This window comes from Callithrix jacchus, chromosome 15 (genome assembly GCF_049354715.1).
Source record: "Callithrix jacchus isolate 240 chromosome 15, calJac240_pri, whole genome shotgun sequence".
NCBI classification, from domain to species: Eukaryota; Metazoa; Chordata; class Mammalia; order Primates; family Cebidae; genus Callithrix; species Callithrix jacchus.
In genome coordinates, this window is record NC_133516.1 from 15,292,994 (window position 1) to 15,319,997 (window position 27,004).

The following is a 27,004-nucleotide window of genomic DNA, read 5'->3' on the forward strand; positions in this document are numbered from 1 at the left end:
AGAAGAAGGAGCAGAACAGACTCCTGTTCACTAACTGTGTCTCACATGCCTCCATTGGAGAGCGGAACTACGAAAATAAAAACCGTAAGACTCCTAAACTGGGTCTAACTTTAAAAGAGTTTTTTCATACTATGAAATTATTTTTTTGTATTTTCAATTTCAATAAAAATATAGCTAATGGGTTCCTCAATTCAAACTAATTAGGAATGTGTTATTTCAGTTCTTTCGAATCTTTAAAGCAACGAACCCAGCTTCCTGAAGTATGTGTGTGGGTTTGGGGGGTGGGTGGTATGCTGAGAGGCCTGTACACTGGGGCCTGTGAGATACTGAAGGCTTCTCCTCTGCTCCTCCTTTGTACCACTGGCTTCTGATGTGGAGCACAACATGTCAGCAGTACCCGGAAATCTATATCTGCCAGGAAACAGAGAAGAGGATCACCACAAGCTCCAACAAACCTGAGTCAGCATCTCATCCATGACATTTCCTGTCTTTGTGGTCTTGAGCATACTATTTATTCTACTTAATCTCCTGAGCCCAAGTTTCCTCATATGGAAAATGGGAATAGTGGTATCATCTTACATAGTAGGATTAAAGATAATGAATATAGGTTTCCTAGCACAATACCTGGCACATAGGTCTCCGCAGATGTTAATTCCCTTCCCTTCTTCTTTGTCAGACACATGTAAATGTGTCAAGACTCCCTCACACCTTGAGTGTCCTCATAAAATGGAGAAGGGGTTTAAAATGAGAGACAGTGTGAATTTAGAGGGGGAAAATCTTCGAGGAAGAGGATGGGAGGGAAAGAAGACTCTTTTCAGTTCCAGCTGTAAAAGATGAAACATTGGAAATTTTCACTTTCACCTCTAGAAGCTGTTAATGAATAAATAAATCAATAACTAGAAACTTCATGGCAATATCTGCTTGCAGGGGTGAGGAGTGCCTGGATGTGTGGGATTAATAACACTGGAGGGGCTGGGAGAAGACCACGGAGTTAGTCATTCAGCTGAATGTGTTTAATAAATTACAACCCAATGGGAGGGGCTGGCTCCCCAGATGAGTCACTTTGAACTAGGCAAAAATAGCCCTAACTAGAGAGAAAAAAAAGAAAAAATCATTTTATTTGATTGACTGACGTTGTTTTGATCAGAGTGTGAAATCACATGCCCAGTTTAGTTTGGTCAGAAAGACACTCTGTTGCTGATGGAATCACACATGTATTTGTTCCTCTAACTGCTTACTAGGAGTAGCTTTTAAATATATAAATAATCTGCTCTCAAACTTACCTTCCTCCCACCCCATCCCAAAAACTAAATAACTAACTTTTTCAGTGAAGACGTCCGCATTTCCTGGGCTTGAGGCATTGGCTTTATTTACCTTCTGTCTCCTTCCCCTCTTTGAAATTTCAATACCAAATCAGACACCAACTCACCAAGTTTTGTCTGTTATCTTTCAGCTCTGCCCCTTTCTCTTCATTAACTTCCTTGTAACAGCACCTCCAGTTTCTGGCTAGCGGCTTCTCAATGGCCCTAGCACGTCTCTGGTCTCATACTGTCTTGTCACTCATTTTGGTCTGTTCTGCACATGAGACTTGATCAAACATCACAAGTTTCCATTATTTTCCAGCTTGAGACCATTTTGGTCAACATGGTAAGACCCCGTCTCTACTAAAAATACAAAAAATTAGCTGGACATGGTGGTGCATGCCTGTAATCCCAGCTGCTTGGGAGGCTGAGGCAGGAGAATTGCCTGAACCCAGGAGTTGGAGGTTGTGGTGAGCCAAGATTGCACCATTGCACTCCAGCCTGGGTCAAAAGAGCGAAACTCCGTCTCAAAAAAAAAAAAAAAAAGAACTAAACTATCAGTTTGTGTTCATTGCCTTTTCCAAGTATTCCAGGTACTTTATCTCCTAGTCTAACTGGATCTCCCACTAGTTTGGGGGTGAGACCAGGAAGGACTTGGGAATAGGGATGATGTGGTCACCATTCATTCTGCTGACAGTTGGGATTCTGGGATGACAAGGAGGCAGATGATATCATTATCTGGCTCGAGATTTCTGGATCATGATTTATCCTATGCTGGAAGGGTAAGTTCATGTCTGGTCATGAAGGACTTGTAGCTACTTAAGCATGGGGACAAGTATTTACTACAGGGTGATGAGTAAGAGGCTCAAAGAGGTGGGATAAGCCCGGTGCAGTGGCTCACATCTGTAATCCCAGCACTTTTGGAGGCTGAGGTGGGTGGATCACCTGAGGTCAGGAATTCAAGGACCTCAGGTGAGGTCCTGATCAACATGGAGAAACCCTGTCTCTATTAAAAATACAAAATTAACTGGGCGTGGTGGCTCATCCCTGTAATCCCAGCTACTTGGGAGGCTGAAGCAGGAGAATTGCTTGAATCTGGGAGGCAGGGGTTGTGGGTGAGCGGAGATCGCGTCATTGTACTCCAACCTGGGCAACAAGAGCAAAACTCCGTCTCAAAATAATAATAATAATAATAATAAAATAAAAGAGCTGGGATAGAGCCAGATGCAGTGATACATGCCTGACATCCTAGCTACTTGAGAGGCTGAGGAAGGAGGACGGCTTGAGCCCATGAATTCAAGACCACCCTGTAGTAATGTCCCCCATGCTTAGTAGCTATAAGCCTGGGCAATATAGTGAAACTCCCAACTCAGAAATAAAATAACAAAGAGCTGGGATAATACCATGAATCTATCCAGAAACTGCTGGTAAAACAAAGACAAACAAGACACATATACATACATAATTATAAAGAATACTAGAAACTACACTGATGGGCTGATCAGTCCACACAGCAAGGGATTGATTTGTTACGGGAATTCATGATACTAAGGATAGAACACGTAGAAGATCTCATGAGTGAGCAGAATATGGCAAAGAACACATGTGATCTCATTGTGAGCATTTTCTACAGGCTGCTTGGCCATAGGAAGAAATAGAGGGTACATTCCCAGCCACGGTTATTCTGTCATAAGGGAAGATAGAGCAGTATAAGTGGTCTTGTGCTAAACACTTGCAAAAAGCCTTTTTTTCAGCTAAAAATAGAGCATCGGACAACTCTCTTCATTTCCCTTGTTGACATGGAATAAAGAAGCTTAACTGGGTACACTCCTCTGTCTCTCATGGTTTATGTTTTTTTTTTAATTTAATTTTTTGTTTTTGTTTTTTTCTCCCTGTCCCTCATTCTGACCAACAGAAAGACCCTGCTTGGTGAAGCAAGCAAAAGAGACATACTAAGAGAAGGAAGTCACTCCAACTCAGAGGTCATGATTGTCAGTGAGGAGAAGGCAGGCAGTAATAAATAGCCAAGAAGTCTAGCTTTAGGCAGTTCAAAAAGTTAAAAAGAAGATAGCATGATTATATGAGATTCTGAAATAGAGGCAGACTGACGTTTTCCAAAATGAGGAAGCATTCAAAAATCATTCCAATAAAAAGGAAAAAGAAACAGTTCTTTAAGAAAATGTGCCTGCAGACTTACCCGTGGATTCCCATTTGAAAAAGACACTTAGAAAAAAAAGGAACAGAAAGGCACACAAACCAAGGAACATACAGGAAGATGGCGCAGACTTAAACATAAAAATCACAATGTGATAGAAATGGCTGAAAGTGATCTGAAATACCAAATGACAATAACAACAAAAAACCATTACGTGCCAAAAAAGGTTGGAGGAATTCTGGGAAGTGGGCCAATTCATTTTAGACCAATAAGAGCTAAGAACAGCTAGTCTCTCACTTCGGAACAAGGATTACCAGAACTTCATGGAGGCTACTGAACCACTTTTGATAATCTTTGAAGAATTTTGAAGAAATTCAAAACAACAATAACAAAACAAAAAGCCAAAAAACAACAACAAAAAGCCAAAGGACCAGAAACAAGTATTTCTCTCTCTCTCTCTCTCTCTTTCGAGATGAAGTCTTACTCTGTCACGGAGGCTAGAGTGCAGTGGCACAGTCTTGGCTCACTGCAACCTCTGCCTCCCAGGCTGAAGCAATTCTCCCACCTCAGCCTCCCAAGTAGCCAGGACCACAGCTGTGAACCACTACATCTTGCTATTTTTTTTGTGTGTGTGTATTTTTGATAGAGACAGGGATTCACCATGTTGCCCAGGATGGTCTCAATCTTCTGAGTTTAAACAATCTGCCTGCCTCCCAAAGTGCTGGGATTACAGATGTGAGCCACTGCACCTGGCCTATCTTATTTTCATTATCAAAAAAGTGGAAGAAAATATATTCCACAAACTATCAACAGTGTGAGTGTGATACTAGTCTTAGCTAAGAATCCAAATCATATTTTTAAATGATTTTAAAATAAAAATCATATGTTATCTCACTATCCAACTATAATGACAATGAACATTTTGCTATAAATTCTTTCTAGAATTTATCCATATATATGTAGGCATTTCTTTGAAATTTTTCAAATTTGTTTTGGCTGTTTTTTTCTTTTTTTCACTTAGCAGTATATGGTGACCATTATTTGGTGTTATTAAACATTCCTCTACATATGATACTGTTACCCTGGTTACCTAGTATTTTATTTTAAATAGACATAATTTATTGACAGTCCACTCTGCTGTTGTTTATTTTTAAAATCCATTTCTTGCAAACCAAAACCACAATGAGATGCCATCTCACACCAGTCAGAATGGTTATTATTAAAAAGTTAAAAAAAAAAAACAGATACTGGTAAGATTGTGGAGAAATGGAATACTTATACACTGTTGTTGGGAGTTTAAATTAGTACAACCATTGTGGAAAGCAGTATGCTGATTCTTTAAAGAGCTAAAAGCAGAACTTTCATTCAACCCAGCAATCCCATTACTGGGAATATACCCAGAGGAATATGAATCATTTGACCATAAAGACACATGTGTACAAATGTTCATTGCAGCACTGTTCACAATAGCAAAGACAAGGAATCAACATAAATGCCTATCAGTGACAGATTGGATAAAGAAAATGTGGTACATGTATACCATGGAATACTATGCAGCCATAAAAAGAACGAGATCATTATCCTTAGCAAAGTAATGCAGGAACAGAAAATCAAATGCTGCATGTTCTCACTTACAAGTGGGAGCTAAATGATAAGAACTTAAAGAACTTATGAACACAAAGGAAACAACAGACACTGGGGTCTACTTGAGGCTGAAGGGTGGGAGGAAGGAGAGGAGCAGAAAAGATAACTATTGGGTACTGGGCTTAATACCTGGGTGATGAAATAACCTGTACAACCCCCCATGACACAAGTTTACCTATGTAACAAACCTTCACATTTAACCCTGAACCTAAATTAAAGTTAAAAAATAAATAAGTAAATGAAATTCATTTCTAACAGTTAGAAACTATGATTTTTACTATTTTTGCTTTGAGAAAACTGCTGAGGTTTTATGTATAATCTGATGCATAATTAAATTTTACAAATGTTTCACGAGCCCTAGAAATTTTATTATGTGTTTTGGGTATTATGCAGCATACAATATTACATAATTCTCATATTTATATTATGTTTTGTTTGTTTACTTGATATGTGAAATCCTGAGAGTGGTATTTTGAAATCTTCCACCGCTACTGTGTTTTCACTGGTTTGGGGTTTAATATTAATTGATGTGTATATTTCCATGACCATTCACTGCTTATATTTATATATACTGTGTATATTTCCATGACATCCTTTCACTGCTTATATTTATATATACTGTGTATATTTCCATGACCATTCACTGCTTATATTTATATATACTGTGTATATTTCCATGACATCCTTTCACTGCTTATATTTATATATACTGTGTATATTTCCATGACCATTCACTGCTTGTATTTATATATACTGTGTATATTTCCATGACATCCTTTCACTGCGAAGTTGATTTTTCACTTACAGAAAACAACCCTCCTTATTCAATGATGTTTGTCATAAATTGCATCATCGTATATCAATATCATGACTTCTGCTCTAGTTTTTGTTGCATCTTTCTGCTATACCTTTTCTCAGCATTTTAATTTTTGCACAACACTTTGTTTTAAGGGTTCCTAGGGTAAACAACATAAGGCTGAATTTTCATTTTTTTTGAGACGGAGTTTCGCTTTTGTTACCCAGGCAATGGCGCGATCTCGGCTCACCGCAACCTCCGCCCCCTGGGTTCAGGCAATTCTCCTGCCTCAGCCTCCTGAGTAGCTGGAATTACAGGCACGTGCCACCATGCCCAGATAATTTTTTGTATTTTTAGTAGAGACGGGGTTTCACCGTGTTGACCAGGATGGTCTCCATCTCTTGACCTTGTGATCCACCCGCCTCGGCCTTCCAAAGTGCTGGGATTACAGGCGTGAGCCACTGCGCCCGGCCTCGAATTTTCATTTTTGAATCAATATGAATACTTTTACAAAAAATGAGTGATTGGCTGGGCACGGTGGCTCATGCCTGTAATCCCAGCACTTTGGGAGGCAGAGGTGGCTGGATCACCTGAGATTGGAGTTCAAGACCAGCGTGACCAATATGGTGAAACCTTGTCTCTACTAAAAATACAAAAATTAGCTGGGCGTGGTAGTGCGTGCCTGTGATCTCAGCTACTCGGGAGACTGAGGCAGGAGAATCACTTGAACCCAGGAGCTGGAGGGTGTAGTAAGCCAGGATCACATCATTGCACTCTAACCTGGGCAACAAGAGTGAAATTCTGTCTCAAAAAATAAAAATAAAAATAAAAATAAGTGATTTAGTTCACTTATGTTAATTGTTATAACTGAGGTTTTTGGTGTCAGCATTTTCATGCTGCATTTTATTATCATTTTAATGCTTCCTTGCTGTCTCCTTCATTTAAGTAATACTTAGTTTGCTACATAGAGTTTGTTCTCTTAGGCCCCTTGATTCAGAAGATGGGTTATTGAAAATTCTACACCTATTATCTTCTAAATTTAAGTGTCAGGAATGAAATGACTCTCTCGTAATTGAACCAAGGAATTCAGAATTTTTTTTTCACTGTCTTATCCTTTCAGACAAACACCAGTCTTTTCAGGCTTTGAAAATTATTATCTGGGGTTTTAGATCCAAATTTATCTCAGAATTTTTTGTATCAGTGCATATCTGCTGTTTGAATATATTTTACTTTTGCACACAGTTTTAAAACTTGATGTATAATTATCAGTTAGATATCTTTTTTAATTGGCTTCAGTACCAGTTGCCTATCTTTTATGCTCTTACTTCCTTCACATGCTTGGTTTGACTTTTGATAGAAAAGTCTGCTCATTAATTCCAGCTAGTGAATTTTAATTCTGCGGTTGTACTTCAATTTCCTTGCAGTCCATCTGTATTTCATTCATATATTTGAATCCCATTTTTCATTTTCGTCTCAGCCTTATTCTTAATCTCTTTTGATTTGTAAAGACCATGCTTTCTAGTGCCCTCTTATGCGGACTCTAGTCTACTAAAATATTCTTTTAGGCCCAGCTATTATATATACTATTATTATATATAATATTATTATATACTAATATATACTATTATTATTTTTTTTTTTGAGACGGAGTTTCGCTCTTGGTACCCAGGCTGGAGTGCAATGGCACGATCTCGGCTCACCGCAACCTCCGCCCCCTGGGTTCAGGCAATTCTCCTGCCTCAGCCTCCTGAGTGGCTGGGATTACAGGCACACGCCACTGTGCCCAGCTAATTTTTTGTAATTTTTAGTAGAGACGGGGTTTCACCATGTTGACAAGGATGGTCTCGATCTGTTGACCTCGTGATCCACCCGCCTCGGCCTCCCAAAGTGCTGGGATTACAGGCTTGAGCCACTGCGCCCGGCCTCATATACTATTATTTACTCCCTTATTTTACAATTCTCTTAATTCCTGTATGTTCTACTCTATTCATTCTTAAGGACGAAGCATTCTGTAAACTTGGTGCTTGTCAAGTAACAGGACTTTTTGGTCTTCTCACTAAATGCTGAAATCAGTAATGGTGAGTGAATGTACACGGGTCTGAGACTTACACTGATTTTCAAGAATAGATTATCTACACTTCAGTTTTATTTGCCTCTTACTGCCAGAACAAGTTCTACATTTTTTGAAGTGTATCATGAATTTCTTTTATAACAGGATCTAAATATGTCAATATTTCATAAACATTTTAATAGATATATATTATTTTTAAAATATAAAGTCCCATATATATCCCATGAAGTTCCTTATAGCCTCAACATTTTTATACACTAATTTCTTTTTGGTACCCAATTTGTTGAAGATTGATAGACATATGTTAAAGTCTCCCTCTGCAATTGTGTTTTGAGAATTTTATTTTATATATTTTGATGTTTGTCATTCAGAATAAAATATTCATGAATGTTATATCTTCTAAAGAATTCTTTTAGCCCCGTTTAATGATTTTTTGTATTTAATTCTACTTTTAGCCACAGTTTATACTGATATCACCCTCCCTTCTTTTTTTTTTTTGCACTTTCCCGACATATCTATCCCCTTTCCTTTTTGATCTCCTTTCTGTCCCATTTTGTTTAAAACAGCATATATTTAGAATTGGTTTTGCCCAATGCATGTTTGTTTTTTAATAGAAATGATTAACCCATTCACACTTAATGTGATATGTTTGACCTGACTTCTATCATCTTATTTTATACTTTTTATATTAATGAAGATTATTCACCCCACAGCTTTGATACCACATCTTTACCATTCCCAAGCTTTAATGTTAATTTCTCTGTTGACCAAAATAGTTTGAGTAAATACGTTTTTTAGTATAGGATTTCAGTGGCCTACTTGCTGGATGCTTTTTTGTCTGAGAATATCTTTCTTTCTTCTGTGCAAATTACTGAATACAGAATTCTGGCTCACAATCTTTTTTTTTTTTTGAGATAGGGTCTCACCATTGTCCAGGCTGGAATGCAGTGCTGTGATCACGGCTCACTGCAGTCTCCACCTCTCTGGCTCAGGTGATCCTTCCACCTCAGCCTCCCGAGTAGCTGGGACTACAGATTGAGCATCACCATTCCCGGATAATTTTTGTATTTTTAGTAGAGATGGGGTTTTGCCACATTGTCCAGGCTGGTGTCAAACTCCTGGGCTCAGGTGATCGGCCTGCCTTGGCCTCCCAAAGTGCTTAGTTTATAGATATGAGCCATGGTGCCAGTCAGCTCATTATCTTATTACCTCAAAATTCCATAGTCATACGTCAACTTCTTTCTGATATTTAGCGTTGCAGAATGTCTGACACTTGCTTATTTTTTCTTTGAAAATAAAACATTGTTTTTCTGTCTTCATACAGATTTTTTCTTATAATTAATAATTTTCACCAGAATATACTTTTAATTTTCCCTGGTACACACGGACTATTTTGGACTAATGTCAGGAAAATATATATATTTTTTAATTTAAAAAATTTTAAATTTAAGTTCCAGGATACATGTGGAGAATGTGCAGGTTTGTTACGTAGGTATACGTGGGCCATAGTAAATTAAAGGTTTTTTTTGTTTGTTTTTAATTAGAGACAGGTCTCCCTCTGTCACTCAGGCTGGAGTACCATGTCGCCATCTTGGCTCACTACAGCCTTGACCTTCAGGGTTCAAGCAATCCTCCTGTCTCAGCCGTCCATATTTTTTATTACAACATATCCTGTTTTTTCTTTTCCTGAAAAGTTCTGTCTTTATATGTTTAATGTATTGAACAGCAAGCAGCCTCCATTTTCCCTCATTATTCCATTTTTATGTTTTTGTCAGAGTTGTGAGAACTCATCCTTAGCTTTTCTGCATTGTTCAATTTTTGTGCTTCTACTGCATGATTTTAATTCTGCAAAGGATTTTTCATTTTGAACCAGGGAAAGTTTCACAATCTCAGATTGCTCTCTTTCAGATCGCTCCATTTTGATAGTTTCTGCTATATCCTCTCAAATCTCTATAAATATAACTTGGAGATTTTTAAGTTTATGTTCTCTTTTTTTTTGAGCATCTATTTTAAAGGGTGACATTAGCTTTGCATTCTTAGATGTCTCCCTTCTTTGGAACTGCTAGATATTCTTTTCATGAGCTTCATTAAGAGTGAGTCCCATGGCCCCAGCACAAGGCACATCTGAGAGGCCACTGGACACATTTAATTGAGATATGTTTCCCATTGCCTGCCTACCTAGCATTCCTATAGCTCTTGCCACATTTTAAAGTTTTTTTAACGTGGTAAAATATATATAACATAAAAGTTACCATTTAACCATTTTTAAGTGTACAGTTCAGTGTCATTAAGTACATTTACATTTCTGTGCAACCATCCCTACCATCCATCCACAGAACCTCCCTTTTTTTTTTTTTGAGACCAGGGTCTCACTTGTTGTCCAGGCTGAAGTGCAGTGGTGCAATCAGGGCTCACTGCAATCTCCGCCTTCCAGGTTCAAGCGATTCTCATGTCCCAGCCTCCTGAGTACCTGGGATAAAGGTGTGTGTATTTTTTTCTTTTTTTTTGCATTTTTTTTTTAAGTAGAGATGGGATTTCATCATGTTGGCCAGGCTGGTCTTGAACTCCTGAGCTCAGGAGATCCACCTGCCTTGGCCTCCCAAATTGTTGGGATTACAGGCATGAACCACCACGCCCAGCCTTCCATGAACTTTTTCATGTTGCAAAACAAACTCTATGGCATTAAATGATAACTACCCATTCTTTCCCACCGCCACACCTTGGCAGCTATCATTCTACCTTCCAGCCCTATGAATTTGACTACTGTAAGTACCTCATATGAGTAGAATGTACAGTATTTTCTGTTTTGTGACTGGATTATTTCATTTAGTGTAATATTTTCAAGGTTGCATGTTGCAGTATGTGTCAGAATTTCATTCACATATAAGGCTGAATAATATTTAATTGTATGCATTTTCATTTTGTTTATCTAGTCATCCATAAAAGAACATTTGGGTTGCTTTTACCTGTTAGCTATTGTGAATAATGCTGTTATAAACATGGATGTACAAATGCTGTTTTATGTTCCTGATTTCAATTTTGGGGAGTATATGCCCAGAGGTGTGATTACTGGATCACACAGCGATTCTATTTTTAATTTTTTGAGGACCCACTATACTGTTTTCCACAGTGGTTGTACCACTTTACATTCTCATCAGCAGTGTACAAGAGTTCCAATTGCTCTACATCCTTGTCAACACTTGTTATTCTGTTCTTTAAAAAAAAAAAAAAAATATATATATATATAAAATACCTATCCTAATGGGTAAAAAAACATCTCATTGTGGTCTTGACTTACATTTCCCTGGTGATTCATGATGCTGAGCTTCTTTTCATGTGCTTATTTACTATTCATACATTTTTTTTGGAGAAATGTCTTTCAAGTTCCTTATCCATTTGTGAATTGTGTTTTTTTCTTGTCGAGTTTTGGGAGTTCTCTATGTATTCTGAAGTTTAATTTTATATCAGATATGGGGTTTTCAAACATTTATTCCATTCTGTGCAGCCTCTGATGCTTTACCTTTGGAGATGTTAATGGAATTCTTTTCCCACCATTCTGATGACTTATGGGTTGGTTGGTCTTTCCCTCAATCACTGTTGTGAACACTCTTTATTATGGAATGTTTTCTAAATGTCTGACATGTGGATTATATTGGTATTCTTTTCTAGTTGTAAGTACCATAACAAGTATTCCCAAATATTTGTATATTTATTTGATTATTTCAATAAAAAGTATGGAAGGTAAGAATTAAATGTGTATGCCTCATTTTCCATTTTTAAGGCCTTATTTCTTGAGGTGGTATCCCTGCATCATAATTACCCTAATTACTGGTTAAAGATGCTGGTTTAAGGCCCTGTTCCTACACCTCTGGCTCAGTCTCTGAGGAGAGAGCCTTAGGATCCACATTTCATTACAAAAGAAATCTCTAGGAAGTTCTAATATAATTGAAAATTAGAGAACTGCTGGGTTGAGTGGTGACTTGTGAGCAGTTAAAAGAGAAGGAAATGATCCCTTGAAACTAACCAAGGTTCAACAAGAAGAAGTCATGGCAGGTGATTCTTACATCTTCTTGACAGGTACATTAGTTATGTAACTCAGAGAAATGTAGTAGACAGTGGATGTAAGTGCAGGAGACTTGACAAAGTTTTCATCAGCCTTGCAGGCGTGAAGAAGAAATACTCACTGAATACAAAAATCAGGATTCCATGCAAGCAAGACTATGGCTGGTGTGCAGATCCAGTTTAGGTTCTGACACCTTAAAGTGGTTTTTACAGAAGCTGTAATGCACACATAGGAGATTTTCCAGAGGAGCTAAGGAATTAAAAACTTCTGTAATTTGAGAAGTCACTGAATTTTCTGTTCTTGGTTCTTAACTCTTCAGAACATTGGTGTAGTTGGTAGCACTAGGAGACCTTTAAAAAGTACTGAGGCCAAAGCTCTGACCCCAGACCAATGAGGTTAGCATCTCTGGGAGTGGGACCCACAATTGCTATTTTTTTCAATGCCCTCCAGGCAATGTTAATGCTTAAACAGAGTCTAGAGCCACTGGCTTAGAGAGAAAGACCATGTTTACAAATTTGTGAGCTCTAATGTGGAAGATGAGCATCAGTGTTTCTGTAAAACACCCTCCTGCTTGACCATTCACGTGGCGGAAGTGGACGCTGGTCCGAGTCAATAAATGGCTACTAGGACAGCCTGGTTGCCAAACCCAGATTCTCAATGCTATGAGACATTTCTTCTCCTTACTAGGTAGGCATGGACCGCCTTGACATGGATCTTTCAGATACTGGCAAATTGATCAAGATACATGAAAATCGACTCTCCCCAATCTCATGAGTTTTCACAGTTTCACCCACCACTTGCACTAAGGACTTCCTTATCTGGGCCTCCAGCCACAGAGCTCATCTATCCAATTACATCTCCATCTGGATCTCTCACTGAAACCTCAAGTTAACATGCCCTGAACTGAACTGGTTATCTAACCCCACTCCTGCTCCTGTTCCTCTATTTTCTTGGTTGATGAAACACTATCCTCCAAGGTATAGGAGCCTGGTGGCCACCTTTGGCTTCTCTGCCTCTGTCAGCCCCCTCACATACACTCAGTTCCAAGTTCTTTCCGGGTTCTGCCCCCACTCCACCTGTACTGCCATTGCTGTAGCCCTCATCTCCCTGGAACTCACTCAATAGCCTCTCAAGGGTAGCCCTATTTTCCATCTTCTCTCCTTCCAACACAGCAGCCTGAGGGGTTGCTCTAATGTTAAAACATGACCACATCAGTCCCCACTTAGGAGTTCTCAGTGCCTCTCCCCTTATCACCAGCTACAAGAAAAAATATCCACACTTTAGTATGACAAATGGGACCCTCCATGGCCCAGCTCCTGCCCACATTTCCAGACTCATCTCCCATAACTTCCTACCTCACAGTTTTTGCTCCAGCAACACTGAGGTATAGACAAGAACTGCCTTTGCTTACATGGTTCCCTTTACCTAGAATTTCTCACCCTCATTCCTCACTTAACTTCATGCATCCTTTAAATTTCGGTTCAAGCTCATCTACTCCAGAGAGTATTACCAGATTTCCCAGGTCCAATACCTTCTTCCCAGGCTGGGAACGTGACCCTCTCTTGACTGTCATCTAAAGATTGACTCTAGCTGGGAGTGGTGGCTCATTCCTGTAATCCCAGCACTTTGGGAGACCGAGGAGGGCGGATCACTTGAGGTCAGGAGTTCAAGACCAGCCTCACCAACAGGGTGAACCCCCTGTCTCTACTAAAAATAGAAAAATTAGCCAGGTGTGGTGGTATTTGTCTGTAATGCCAGCTACTTGGGAGTTTGAGGCAGGAGAACTACTTGAACTTGGGAGGCGGAGGTTGCAGCAAGCCAAGATCACCCCACTATTCTCCAGCCTGGGCAACAGAGCAAGACTCCCTTTCAAAAAAAGAAAAGAAAAAAAAAAAAAAAGAAAGAAAAGATTGACTCTGTTCCACTCAGCTCTTGGAAACCCAGTTGGTAGTATCACCAGAAATGAGTCCTATGACCAGCATGGAGTGGGTGCTCAACATATATTTACTGGTTAAATGATGGAGCAGCCTCAGGAGAGCATTGCTATGTTCACATAATTTAGGGATTAAAGAACAGTGTGGACTTTGGGGCACAATGGAACATTTTCCCCTATAGGAACAAATATATGGCTACTGGCTTCCTAATAGTTGAGAAAGACCACTTTGTGATCATCCAGGTCTGCTCAACATGCTGGCATGAGAAAAGGGAAGAGACTGACTTCTGCTGGTGAATATCTTTATACCAGGTTCTGGGGGTCAGGAACATCATTGTTGATGAGACCTTAGGATGGGGAGTTTGCGGGGCTGGATGAGAGTATAGTCATTTTGTGTGGCTCCCAAGGAAGGGACACCCTGGCCTTCTGGGAGTTGGAAAGAGCTTTCTCTGGCTTATTTACTTTAACTGAAAGGCAGGGGCACCGGGGGAGCTGGTGAAGTACTATGAACCACTGTTCTCAGAGCAGAGAGGTGGAGAAGTGCAGTAGGAAATGGAAACATTTAGGTCAAAACATTTCCAGCATTTCAGCATCTAAGGATCAAAATGGCCTCACTGACAGCTGGCTACTTGGAACTTTCACACCAGATCAGCCATCAGCAAAGTGAAAACTTGGTTTCTGTGTAGATGACACTGTTTATGTCCCAGGAGAGGAGAAAACTTCCTATGCAAACCACACAGAAAGGAGTGATGGACCCAAATGATTAACTTGGCAGGCAATCTGGGTTTTGTCAGCTGCTGTGTGACCATTGAGGTTTTCTCTTCCATTCCTTTTCTTGCCACAGCAGACTTTTGTAGATGCCTCCATTTTTTACTTGGAAAATGAGAGCCCTTAAGCTCTTTCTTTCTTTTCCCTAGCAAATCATGATTCCAGGAAAGAATCTTTAACTTTCACTGAAGCATCAGTGATTTAAGAGGTGAATTCCAAGAGAAGAAATGGATATTTTTGCTTAAGATTCTTCAGAGAAGAAATTGAAAATAGGTGTTATGCCCTGGAGAAGGCACTGGTCAGAATGGTGAGACCCTGGATCCTGTTCTGGCCGGTAACCCTAGGTAGGGCACTTCTATTGATGGAGGTTTCCTTATTTCTCAGGATGAAGGCTTAGAACCAGATACTCTCTTGGCTCCTTCTCTGATCTCATTTTCCATGACACTAGAAATTCTTAGATCTGTCCCAAATTAATATATATCTCTTATCCTAATTAAATAACATCCCAGAGTGCAGAGACAGTGTGCAAGTGAGGTAATTAGACCATGCTCCTTAATTTGTTCAGTATCATAGAGTAAGGAAGCCACTACCATCACCATCATCACCCTGCCCCTGACCACCATTATCATTGTCACCACCATCACCCCCATAACTATCACCACCACCAGTACCATCACCAACACCACTGCCATCACCATGATCACCACCACCACTACCATCACAACTATCGCTACTGCCACCATCAACATCACTACCACCACCACGATCATCATCACCACCATTATTGTCACCCCCCGCAACTACCATAACCACTATCACCACCACCACCATCACCTTACCACAATTACCCCCCACTATCACCCCACCACTACCACCACTACCACCACCACCACACCCATCATCACTCCTACCATCACATTCCTACATCACCAACCTGACCATAACTACCACCACTATAATAATCACCCCTACAACTACCACCACTATTACCATCATCACCAGCATCACCATCCTACAACCACCATCACCACCCCCATCACCACCACCGTCACCACCACCACCACCACCACCACCACCACCACCACCACCATCACCTTCATGAGAAATAAAGTGATACTTTTTAAAATGGGAAAATTTATAAAAATGTCTTAATTTGAGGGACTGATGGTAATTCCAGGAAACATTCTGGAATGGGATGTGGAATGAGCTTTTAAGATTGAAGCTATGATTTCAAGGAAGTAACATGGGTTCACTGAAATTAGTTTACGTCAGACCAACAAAATTGCTTCTTTGACAAGATTATTGGACAGAGGATCAAAGAAATACCAGTGATGAAGAATATTTTACCTTTGTCAGGACCTTTGATAAGATTCCTCTAATAATGTTGAAAAATGCAGAAATATGGGCTCAATGACAGTACAAAAAGTTGAATAAATGTTTTAAGTAAGTGCTGTTTAATTATTGAATTAATATCTACATTAGGGAACATACAGTGGAATGTTTCAGAATCCTATAATGTTCATTATTTTTATTGATGACTTAGATGAAGAGGTCATGCTTGTCATATTCAGGGATGGCAGGAAGCTGGCTGAAAGGGACAGTAAATACACTGGATGATACAATCACAGAAATATCTGGGCAAGTTGGCAAGATAGACGGAACTGAACAAGATAAAATGAGAAACAAGACACAGTCTCTGTCTAGAGTGGTTGTCAGGCATGTGCACTGTCTGGGGTGAAGGCAAGGAGATGCAGGTGGGCAATGCAGTTCAAGAGCAAGTTTAAAAGAGAATTGGGTTACTTCAGTTGATATTAAGCTCAACAGGTGTCAATGGTATAGATTCTTAATTAGACCTTAACGAGTTTTAACAGAAATAGGAAATAGAATGAGGAGGTGGTAATTTCAGTCTTCTCGATGCTGATTAGGACTCCCTTGAAATTTTGCACTTTATTCTGTAAGAATAAAGAAATTAGAGAAAACTGGGACAAGAGTGATGATAATAATAGTGAGGCCACTGGAGCAAATGGCCTGTGAGGTGGGGAGGAGCCATGGAAAGGGCACTGGGCAGGGAGTTGAGAGCCAAGTTGCTCCATGAAAGGGCTGCAAGATTTTGAGAGCTGGTTCAGGACTCCCTGAGGAGAGGCACAGACTATGGTGGTTGACTGGTCTGCTCTTATAGGTTTTGGTCCTCCGGTCCAGCCACACTGTGGGTAGGTTCCTTTCTCCCTCCCTCACCCCTCCAGGGACAGGTTCTCTTGAGGCCATGAGCAAAATTTCACACTCTTGATATGTCATTCAGAGTCACAAATGATACCCATCATTTCTCTTGGAAAGCTTTCAAAAGTCCCCTTTCCATGATTTCCCAAGAAGCCAAGATCATGGCAATCCTAATCTACATCACCACACACAGCAGTTATTGAGGCAGTAAAGCAAAAGGCCCAAGAGAAAAAGGGAAGATAAATAAAGAGAAAAGGCTTTGAAATCATATGGACCTGAGTTTAAATCTCAGACTCTCCTATCAGCTTTGTGACCACAGTCAAATTGCTTAAACTTTCCGAGACTCAGATTCCTTATCTGTGAGGTGGGACTAATACCATAGCAGGCATGCAGTGATGTGAATGTTAGGTGAAGTCAAGCATGTACAAAACACAGCACAATATGGGACACAGAGTCAGTGCCCAGTAAGTGCTATTGCTCTTATCACCATGACACTGACTACCACCCTCCCTCCTTCATCTTCTTCTCCCTCATCTCTTCTGTGCTAGTGCAGAGGATATAGTGCAAAACAAGACAGACATAGACACACACGTTGCTTGCCCCAAGCTCACACTCTAGCAAAGTCCAGTTAAACTTTTTAAATGACGGAAATCTTCTATACATGCATTCTCCGATGTGGAGCCAGAAGTCACATGCTGCATTTAAGCACTAGCAATGTGACTTGTGTGACTGAGGAATTGAATTTTAAATTAATTTTATTCTATTTTTTGAGACGGAGTCTTGTTCTTTCCCCCAGCCTGGAGCACAGTGGTGCCATCTTGGCTCACTGCAACCTTCTGCCTCCCAGGTTCAAGCTATTCTCCTGCCTCAGCCCCCTGAATAGCTGGAATTAAGGCACGTACCACCAAGCCTGGCTAATTTTTGTGTTTTCAGTAGAGATGGGGTTTCTCCATGTTGGTCAGGCTGGTCTCAAGCTCCTGATGTGATCTGTTTGCCTCAGCCTCCCAAAGTGCCAGGATTACAGGTGTGAGCCACCATGCCAGCTCATTTAATTTTTTTCTTTTTTTTGAGATGGAGTTTTGCTCTTGTTACCCAGGCTGAAGTGCAATGGCACAATCTTGGCTCACCGCAACCTCTGTCTCCTGGGTTCAGGCAATTCTCCTGCCTCAGCCTCCTGAGTAGCTGGGATTACAGGCACGTGTCACCATGCCCAGCTAATTTTTTGTATTTTTAGTAGAGATGGGGTTTCACTATGTTGACCAGGATGGTATCGATTTCTTGACCTCGTGATCCACCTGCTTCGGCCTCCCAATGTGCTGGGATTACAGGTGTGAGCCACCGCGCCCGGCCCAGCCCATTTAATTTTAATGAACTAAAATTAAACATGGAAATAGTCATGTGTGGCAACAGAGAGCACAGCTCAAGACAGCTTTCAGGTGCATTTCTGGGACTGACTAGCCTGAGCAGAGTAAAGGTGCACTGAAAGAGAAAGGCACATAAAACATCCAGTAGAGGACCTGGAAAATTCTCCTATTTATTCATCCATCACATTTATTATTGATTATGGATTGGTACCATCTCAGGTGCTAGAGATACAGAAAAGAATTAGGCATGGTCTCTGCCTTCAGGGGGCTCACAGTTCAGTGGGAGAAATGCAAATAAGTGACTTCACCATGGCGAGGTAAGCTTATGCACAGGGTAGGGCTTCCCTGAAGGATGGATGTTTCAGGACCTAAGCTGAATCTTGCATGAATTGAGAGTGGGAGCAACAACAGATTATATTCCAGGGCTACAAAACACACTGCTGGTGGGCAGAGGTGGCTTGAAGATCAACAAGGCTCTAGGAACAACTTGTAGCTAGGGCCAACTTTTTTTCTTCTAATCTGTGTGTGTGTGTGTGTGTGTGGTGTGTGTGTGTGTGGTTTTGTATTGCCTAATTCAATCTCTCTTCTGCCAGCCACATTTTTTTTCCACCTGGGGACATGTTTTTTTAATGATGGGCATAACCTTATTTTTTTCTTTTTGAGCTGGAGTCTCATTCTGTCACCTAGGCTGGAGTGCAGTAGTGTGATCTTAGCTCACTGCAATCTCTGCCTCCTGGGTTCGAGCAATTCTCCTGCATCAGCCTCCTGAGTAGCTGGGATTACAGGCACCTGCCACCAGATCTGGCTATTTTTTGTGTGTTTTTAGTAGACACAGGGTTTCGCCATGTTAGCCAGGATGGTCTCAATCTCCTGACCTCGTGATCTGCTCACCTTGGCCTCCCAAAGTGCTGGATTACAGGCATGAGCCACTGCACCCAGCTGGGTATAACCTTATTTTTAAATTGTTTTATTACTATTAATAGTTACTAGCCTTGATTTTTTTTTTTTTTTTTTTTTTTTTGCCAGAGAAACTCTGTTATTTATAAAGTGAAATCAGCTCTCACTATGGTTTGGTTGTGGAATACTGATACTTGGAACAAACAACTCTGTGACTACGGCCAGTATGTGAAGAAGCTGTTGCTGATGAGTTAAGCTTGCTGAATCTGGATGCACGTTCATAGGAGTGAGTGCTGTTATAATTACTTTATGGAGAAGTGGGATATTATACACATTCATATATCTTATATGATGGTTTCCTTTGTTCAAAGTTAGTATGTGACATGGGCTAGAGAATTCTGCAGCTGATACTTGCTCACATAAAAATAGGTATAGCTTTATGTTGTATGGTTTCCATAACCACTCCTGAGTCTATAAAGCAGGGTGATACGTGTGATCCCTTCTTCTGTGAGACTGGAGAATGCTCACATGATGTGGCTTGGTCGTGCAAGGCCTTGGCCTATTTGAATTCCTAAAGGTCATCTGCTTTAACTATGGCTGAGTTGCTTCTGGTTAATGGAATCATAAACTGGTGAACCCTTTTTGAAAAATGGCTTCTCATGTATACTGTGAGCCTGAAAACATTCATGTCCTTTGACCTAGTGATCTATTTCTAGGAATCTCTCCAAAGGAAGTAATGGGAAATGTGTGCAGTAAAGACTTTGCCAGTTATTTGTAGTTGCTGAAGACAGGAAGCAACTTAAATAACTGACAGTGTGATAATATACAGCCAGGAAAACCATGTTCATGAAGGTCTTTTGCTACAACACTAATTAAGAGAAAAAGCAGAGAAGCAATAGCTGCATGTTTGAGTCAGAGAGCTTGGGTTTGGAGCCTGATTCTGCCACGTACTAGCTATGTAACTTGGGCAAATCACCTGCACTCTTAGAACCCTAGAAAAACGCAACCCTAGAAAAATGGGATGGATAATAACAATACTCACCTCAGATGGACTCCTGAGGATTAAAGGACATAATGAATATAAAATTTAACACCATGCAAAGTATACTTATTAGGCACCTAATAAATGCAGGCTCTCTGTGGCTTGTATGATTTCAAGGCATAAAAATAGATGGAAAGGAAACATGCTAGTAGATTGACGTGCAGGATGGAGCGGTAGGGTCTCGGGTGATTTATTTGATCTTTGCATACTTTTCAACTTCCCAGTTTTTTAGCAATGAACATGAATTACTTTTATACTCAAAGAGTTCATCATAATGATGTAATACAATAAGATATACTTTTGAAGCTTTAAAGTTTTACCACAAAGAAAAGGTACTTCCCTACCCGTTTCCCCCTTCTCTTTCAGGGGAGGAGGTGGGGCCAGCATCCACCAACTCCCATCGGTAGGAGAGGGGAGAGTTTCTGCCTTCTGGATTCTTTCCTCGCAGAGGCTCACACATGCACAGCCTGAGCCTCTGGGAGTGCCTGGGTTGGAGGGATCCTTGCCATCTGTTGATGGTGTTGCGTGGGGAGTTGGAGCGGTTGGGGGAGCTGGAACAGATGATCTTCGTAGTTACTCCCATCTCTGAGAGTCTCGATTTCAAGACGCGCTGATGTTTACCGTTTTCTCCCCATGTCTTGGTTGATCTGAACCAACCACTACATAAAACTCTAAGGTGGGAAAGACTCATCTGCTAGCTTCCCACCCCAAAACCCCTATCAGAAAAATACCTGTAGTCATGCCTATAGTGCTGGATGGAGACGTTAACGGGGATTGTCAAAAAAGTCATAGATCAGGAGTAGACAGGGAAGTTAGCTTAGTTGCAGCCGCTAAATTTAAGGAGTAGAATTTATACTAGAACTGGAATCTCCAACAAATGTAGCCTTTTAACATGACAAACAGTGAAGTCCTTCCCTAGGTTAGACACATGGCTGCAATGAGAGGGACATAACGTATAACGCGCGTGTGTGTGTGTGCCCGCGGCTTCGTGACCAAACCTTGACATTTGCCCTCTATGATCTAATTTCCTTCATTGACAACCAGGGTGCCCTGTGCCCTGTGCACCAGCAAGTAGCTCTGCCAGCTGTATTTTACAGACGGAGAATCACAAGCACCAAAATAACAAAGTTGATAACCCCATCCAGTCCAGAGGGGCAGTTTCCATTCCTGTAACCTGACCGCTTGTCTCTCATCGTGACTCCCCTGGCGTTCAGCTCCAGATCCAAAGTGTCGTCCCCCAAGCCCCCGAAATAAAGGAATGACAAACAGCCCTCCCAGGCCCTCCTCCCCACAGAGAGGTCATCGTATGCTAATGAAGTCCGGGAGGCAGCGGCGCAGCGCGGGAGAGCGCGCCCACGGGTTCACAGCGCTCCGGGGCCCCACTGCGGCGCAGCCACAAATCGCCTCGCGCTGCAGCAGACCCTCCCGCCGCGGGGGGCGACAGGGGGAGGGGTCTCGACCACCGCCCTGAGTTTCGCAGCTGGATCACTCCCATCTGTGTGGTGGTTCTAGCTCTGGTCCCACGCTTTCCACTGCAGTAATGGCGGGGATGGGGGCAGCAAGTGAAATCACCTGTAGGGCTTTTTAGAACTCCACAGTCCCTTCCCCTAATTACAGTCCACTCCCTCAGACGAAGAAAACGTAGACCAGGCAAGGGGAGGTGGGCCGGTGGAGTCTGCGAAAGCCCTACAGGTGATTTCCGGGTACGCACCTCTCAAGACACACACACAGGCACAGCTTGTGACTCCGAGACCACACACATCACCCTTAGATTCTCTTCCTGACCCTTCCCCCTGTATTCTCCGAGGCGTCCGTGTTCTCTTCAGCTTCCCTTTAAGTCGCCCTGCTTGGGGGCTTGGTGGCGTGCCCCCAAAGTCCTAGAACCCCGCGGGACGGCAGGAGGCTTTGGCGGCCAGACATTAGGAAAAGCAGCCCCCGCTTCTCCGACTGCCTGGAGCGCGAACTGGATATCGAGTAGCCAAGGTAAGTCCAGAAGACGCAAATCCGACCAGTTGCTTCAGCAAACTGCCTGGAGCGAGGCCGCCCCCCCCCTCCACCCTCACAGCTTGGAGGCTTGAGGGGCCTCCCAGTCGCAGAGAGAGCCGAGCCCCACCCTGTGCCTTCCCCAAGCCTGCACCCCTCGAGAGGGGCGCCCCTTCCTGCGGGGCTTTGCGGCAGGTGGAACTGTCGGGGTGAGCGCAGTGGCTTTTGCCGCGGCCCCTTTCCTGGCCGCGGGACCGGCTCCCGCTTTGCCCTCCTTTTCCAAGTTGCTGCACCCGGCGGTCCCGGAGTCGGGACCCCATCCGCCGCGCCGGCAGCCGTCTTACCTCACTAGGCAACACTTAGTCGCGCGGTGGGCCGGGGCAATCCTTCCTCGCGGTTTATTCCCTTACTTGGGAGGAAAGAGGAACCGAGAGACAGAAGGGGGACCGAAGCTGGCGTCTGGGCGTCTTCCCGCCCGCGCGGCCCTCGAGGGGCGGGGGCGCGGGACGCAGCCCAAGGGGAGCCGCGGAGATCAGCGGCCAGGCTGCGGGTGGCAACGCCGGGGTCTTCACCTGTGCTCGGGGTTACTCAGCTCCAAAGTCGTCTATCTCCGTGGCCCGCTACTACGGCACTGCGGCTCTGTGCCCTGCCCCTCGCGGCCTGGCAAGTCCGGCTGCCACTCTCACTGCGGAGCCCTGCCCCCGGGCGCCGAGCCCGCCCCCGCCACACACACCGGCGCGCGCGCGTACGCACGGCACACACAGACACGCGCGCCCGCACATGCACACGCGTGCGCACAGACAAACGTGGGTCCGTCTGCTCCCTGGGAGCCTGACCCCCTTTGGGCAACTTGGGCGCGGGCATCATCAGGACGCTTCTTACAGACAGGGCTTCGGCTTGGGAGGAGGAGTTACAGGCTTAGGGGTGTGGAGAGGGTGCCGCAGTGATGGGTACCAGAGGCCCCCTGTCTCCAGAGGTGAAGGGCAACTGTTTGACAAACAAATACCGACTGGGCGTTTCCTTTTCTCAACTCGGGTCAAGGCTGCCTTAATATCCCGACCAAATGGAAGAACAAATAAAAATGTAGAATCAACAAGTTCTCTTCGTTTCCCAGGAACTCAGTATCTCTAGACTCCAAATCACTGGCTGTGTCCAGGGGGACATTTGTGACAACCTTGACCTCGGAGGCAGTGGATTGGTGGCCGTTCAACCTGAAAAGCTTTTCCCCTGGTGGCCATGGTGGAGACTGGCACAGTCTGCTTAGCGGGGCTCTGGGAGTGTTTAATTCCCATTCTCTTTGCCTTTAGGTGACCTTGGGCTGTATTCCTGGGGAGCAAATAGATCCCTTCCTTTCTAAAAAACGTGGATAAGCACAGAAAAGGGCTGGGGTGAGGGGGAATCCACACTGGCCAAGTCACTGTGACTTGTTACTTCTCTTTCCATGACGTGCGGCATGTCTACGTCGGGGGTGATGGTGATGGTGACACTATTTCAGGCATGTCACACAGCAGGATGACTTCTGTCCGTTTCACACCACATTTAGAGTCATTAGGAGTTGAGACTGTCATCTGTAAAATATGTGGAGTTTACTCGTTTCCACGGCCGAGAATTCTTTTCTGCAGGCCGGCAGTGAAGGTCGCCAGGCCAACACTGTAGCCAAGAAAAGCTTTCTGCAGAGTGTGGAGGCGCCGAAGGACCCTGGGTGTCTGCGCCTTTGGGGAAGAAGCCTCAAACGTGAAGGTCAAACAGCCCTGAGGACCCTGTTGGGTGGTGTCCATATTGGGCTATCTGCAGGCAGGCTGGTGAGGCAGATGAGAAACAGCTGAGAGATCTCCTCAAGGTTCTACACGGTGATGAAGGCAGAGTTAACACCGCACTCTGGGATTCACACCTGATTCTATCACCCTGGGTCGGTTCTCAAGGTTCCCTTCAGCTGGACTGAAATCATCTTGGTGAGGGTGCTCTCCAAGTTCGTTTTTATCTTTTCTTGTGTCCTTTTCAGTCACTGACTCATTCATTTTACAAGTATTTGTTAAACTCCTACTCCGTCTTCAGATGCTTGCCCTTAACTCCAGTCCTGGGTCTTACTTAGGAGGAAAGAGGAACTGAGAGACAGAAAGGGCTCAGAGCTGCCCTCGTCAATGGAAGAGGAGAACCGTGAACAGAGGTTTCTTGTGTATATTTTCACTGCGCTAGGTCGCGTGGATGTGGAAGACACAATCCTTGCTGTTTTGACTTCAGGCTCTTTGAAGGAAAATGCACATACATGTCACAAGAAAAACATTCTGGCTATTCCTGACTCCTAACGAAGGCTAAACTGAAGGAGACCTTGTGTTTGAGCATCGTAATGGACTTGGGGTACATGTTTGCAAGTAGCAGTTAGGACAACATTAAGTTGTTCTGCCTATTAGGACAGCAAGGAAATGAGTTGAATGGAACAAACGGGGAACACATGCAGAGATTGAGCGTGGAGCCTCAGCCAGGTTGAGAGCACACTGGGGAAGAGTAATGAGAGGGGAGGAACTCTGAGGACGGAATTGCCAAGCAGGGATTTGGACAGGGGAGATGCTTGCAAAGATTGGTAAATAGTTTGCTGTGGGGTGAGCCATGGCAGTCCCTGGTCCAATGGAAGAAATCATTTGTAAAGCCAATATTGTTCACCAATTTCTTTGTGAATGAATTCCTTTGGGAGCTCAGGATGGAGCCACATGAAGCATCTGGGTTGCTGCAGGATGAGTTCAGAGAAGGCGTGTGGACTGAGTTTACATGCTAATAACATGGAGGAAAAGGGTTGGAATAGAGGCTGAAGCAATGTGGAAGGCAAAGAGGGAGGGGGCGGGAAGAAGCACCAAGAACAATTAGTGCTAATGGAGGCATCATGGAGGAGGTAGGGTTTGGCCTAGGGTTTTAAAGGGGAATAGAGAGATTGCGTAAAGATCAACAGGACAAGGGCAATCTAGGTTGGAAGAAAGCAAAAGCAGAAAATTAAGACAATTCACGGTGAGTTTTGGACCTTCCCAGCAGAAGGGAAGGGAAGGCTGGGGCAGTATTGTGGGAGCCTCCAAATGCTCTTCCGGGAGCGTAGACCTTGGGTTCCATAGTGAGGAGCTTTGGCAAGTGTGGATTTTTTGTTGTTTGTTTTTGACGGGAAATGAGCTAGGGAGCAAGCTGGGGAGGGTCTGATGCCAGCTTTCCCAAGGTAGGCCTTCTCCATCAGAATGGAGCGCTGTGGGGAGGGAGTCCTTGGTGCTGCTCTCACCAGGAGCCAGAGCCCAGGTGGTTTATGTGGCTCGCTACTCAGGGCACCCAGCTAAGGGGCTGAAATCCAGCAGGGCCGTGTCTGCCCAGAGTGAAGGATGACTTTTCTCTAATTGCCTGGGCTGATGAAGGCCCTGCAACTGAGCTCTTTATTTGAGATGGCTGAAGCTACAATGAAACGTTTGCTGTATGTGCAAACATAAGATAAAGCAGAAAGCGCCTTGAAGTCAGGACTATCCGTGAGTCTGAGCATGTCTCTGCTCTGTGTTGACACTCTGAGACTTACTGTAGTGTACAGAGGAGGAAGCTTAGTTCCACCCCTCAAAGATTTTGCAATCCGTGTCATTACAAAACAAACGCTCCAATGGTTAAGAAGCAATGAAAGACGGTGTGGAATCAAGTGCCAAATTGTACAGGGCACATTCTCAGGGCTTGAGAAAGGAGACCTCCTCTGGGCTGAAAGAGTCAAGGCAGGCTTCATGGGGGAGGAGGGCTGGGTTTGGCAGTGGAGCGTGTATGTAGTGGTTCTCATTCAGAGAAAAGACCTGTGGACAAGGGGCCACAGGAGACAAAGCTGGGGGGTTCTGAGCATGGATTTTTAGCCCCCATAGTCACCCTAATGCCATTCCCAGTTGTAGCTCAAGCGCTGTGATGAGTCACTCTTGTTTCTGAGAGATGGGGCATTTTTGGATGTTTAACTAGTTCAACACTTTACATTCCCTGAGACTTCAATGTTGGCAGCTCACACTCACCATGTTGCTCTGGGAACACATCATCCAAGCCAGAAGCTGATGCCTGAGCTACATTGCCAAGGCAAAGTGAAGGCTGAGTCAGGTAGCTGTGTCTGGAAATTTCTAGTCCCACTGTCTCTGACAAGCTGGGTGAACAGCACTCGACACTTGGAGTATAGCTGAGTTCAGCAAGGTGGGCTGGGCTGGGGGAGTCTCTGCTAGCCTTTTTAGGGCTGACTTTTCTCATGTACAGAACACAAAGGATTGCACCAGATGATCTACAAGCTGTCTTCCACCTAATATTTTATGACCTCATAATTAATAGGATCTTTCCATTTTACCAAACAATGACAGGATGGGAACAGATACTAGCCAAGTCCTATCCTTAACTTTCTTCTTGCCTTTGCCTGTGAAGGCTGTGGTAGAGTGAGACTGTGAGACTGGGTTGGAAACAGGAGAACCAAGAGCTCCCAGTCACAGTTTCATCATGAACGGGCTTGGGGATCCAGCCCTGGGAATGTAGGCATTTAGGTTTTCTTATTTATTAGTAAAATAAGGAGGCTGGAAATGGTCCCTACAGCCCTTTCTGGCACTCTGTTAAGTACTAGCAACTGGACAACTTTTAAGTACTGCCCTTGCCTGAGTGGGGCCCCTCCACAAGGCAAGCTGGGAAAATTCTCACAGTATCAACTGATAAGCTTGAAGAAAAGCACAAGGGAGAAGCCACTGGGTTCAGAATAATAAACAGATCATTGAATTAGATGGAGTCAAAAGAGCTAGA

The 27,004-nt window shown here is 43.2% G+C and overlaps 1 protein-coding gene and 1 long non-coding RNA gene across 13 annotated transcripts in view; one reads left to right on the top strand and one right to left on the bottom strand.

Moving 5' to 3' along the window:
- Positions 1 to 22,869, bottom strand: part of DGKG (diacylglycerol kinase gamma) — a 211,833-nt gene extending 188,964 nt beyond the window's left edge. For 8 of the 12 annotated variants that reach the window (XM_078350447.1, XM_078350446.1, XM_008981352.5 and 5 more), the window contains exon 1: positions 22,579 to 22,869. The gene's annotated coding sequence lies outside the window, so the exon portion shown is untranslated. The remainder of the gene's footprint in view (positions 1 to 22,578) is intronic. The other 4 variants (XM_035274700.3, XM_035274698.3, XM_035274692.3 and 1 more) reach the window with 1 other exon arrangement.
- The window catches only part of LOC144579498 (uncharacterized), a 28,839-nt gene continuing 23,944 nt past the window's right edge, over positions 22,110 to 27,004 (top strand). Inside the window, exon 1 of the long non-coding RNA XR_013527190.1 lies at positions 22,110 to 22,234. This is a non-coding gene — a long non-coding RNA (uncharacterized LOC144579498). The remainder of the gene's footprint in view (positions 22,235 to 27,004) is intronic.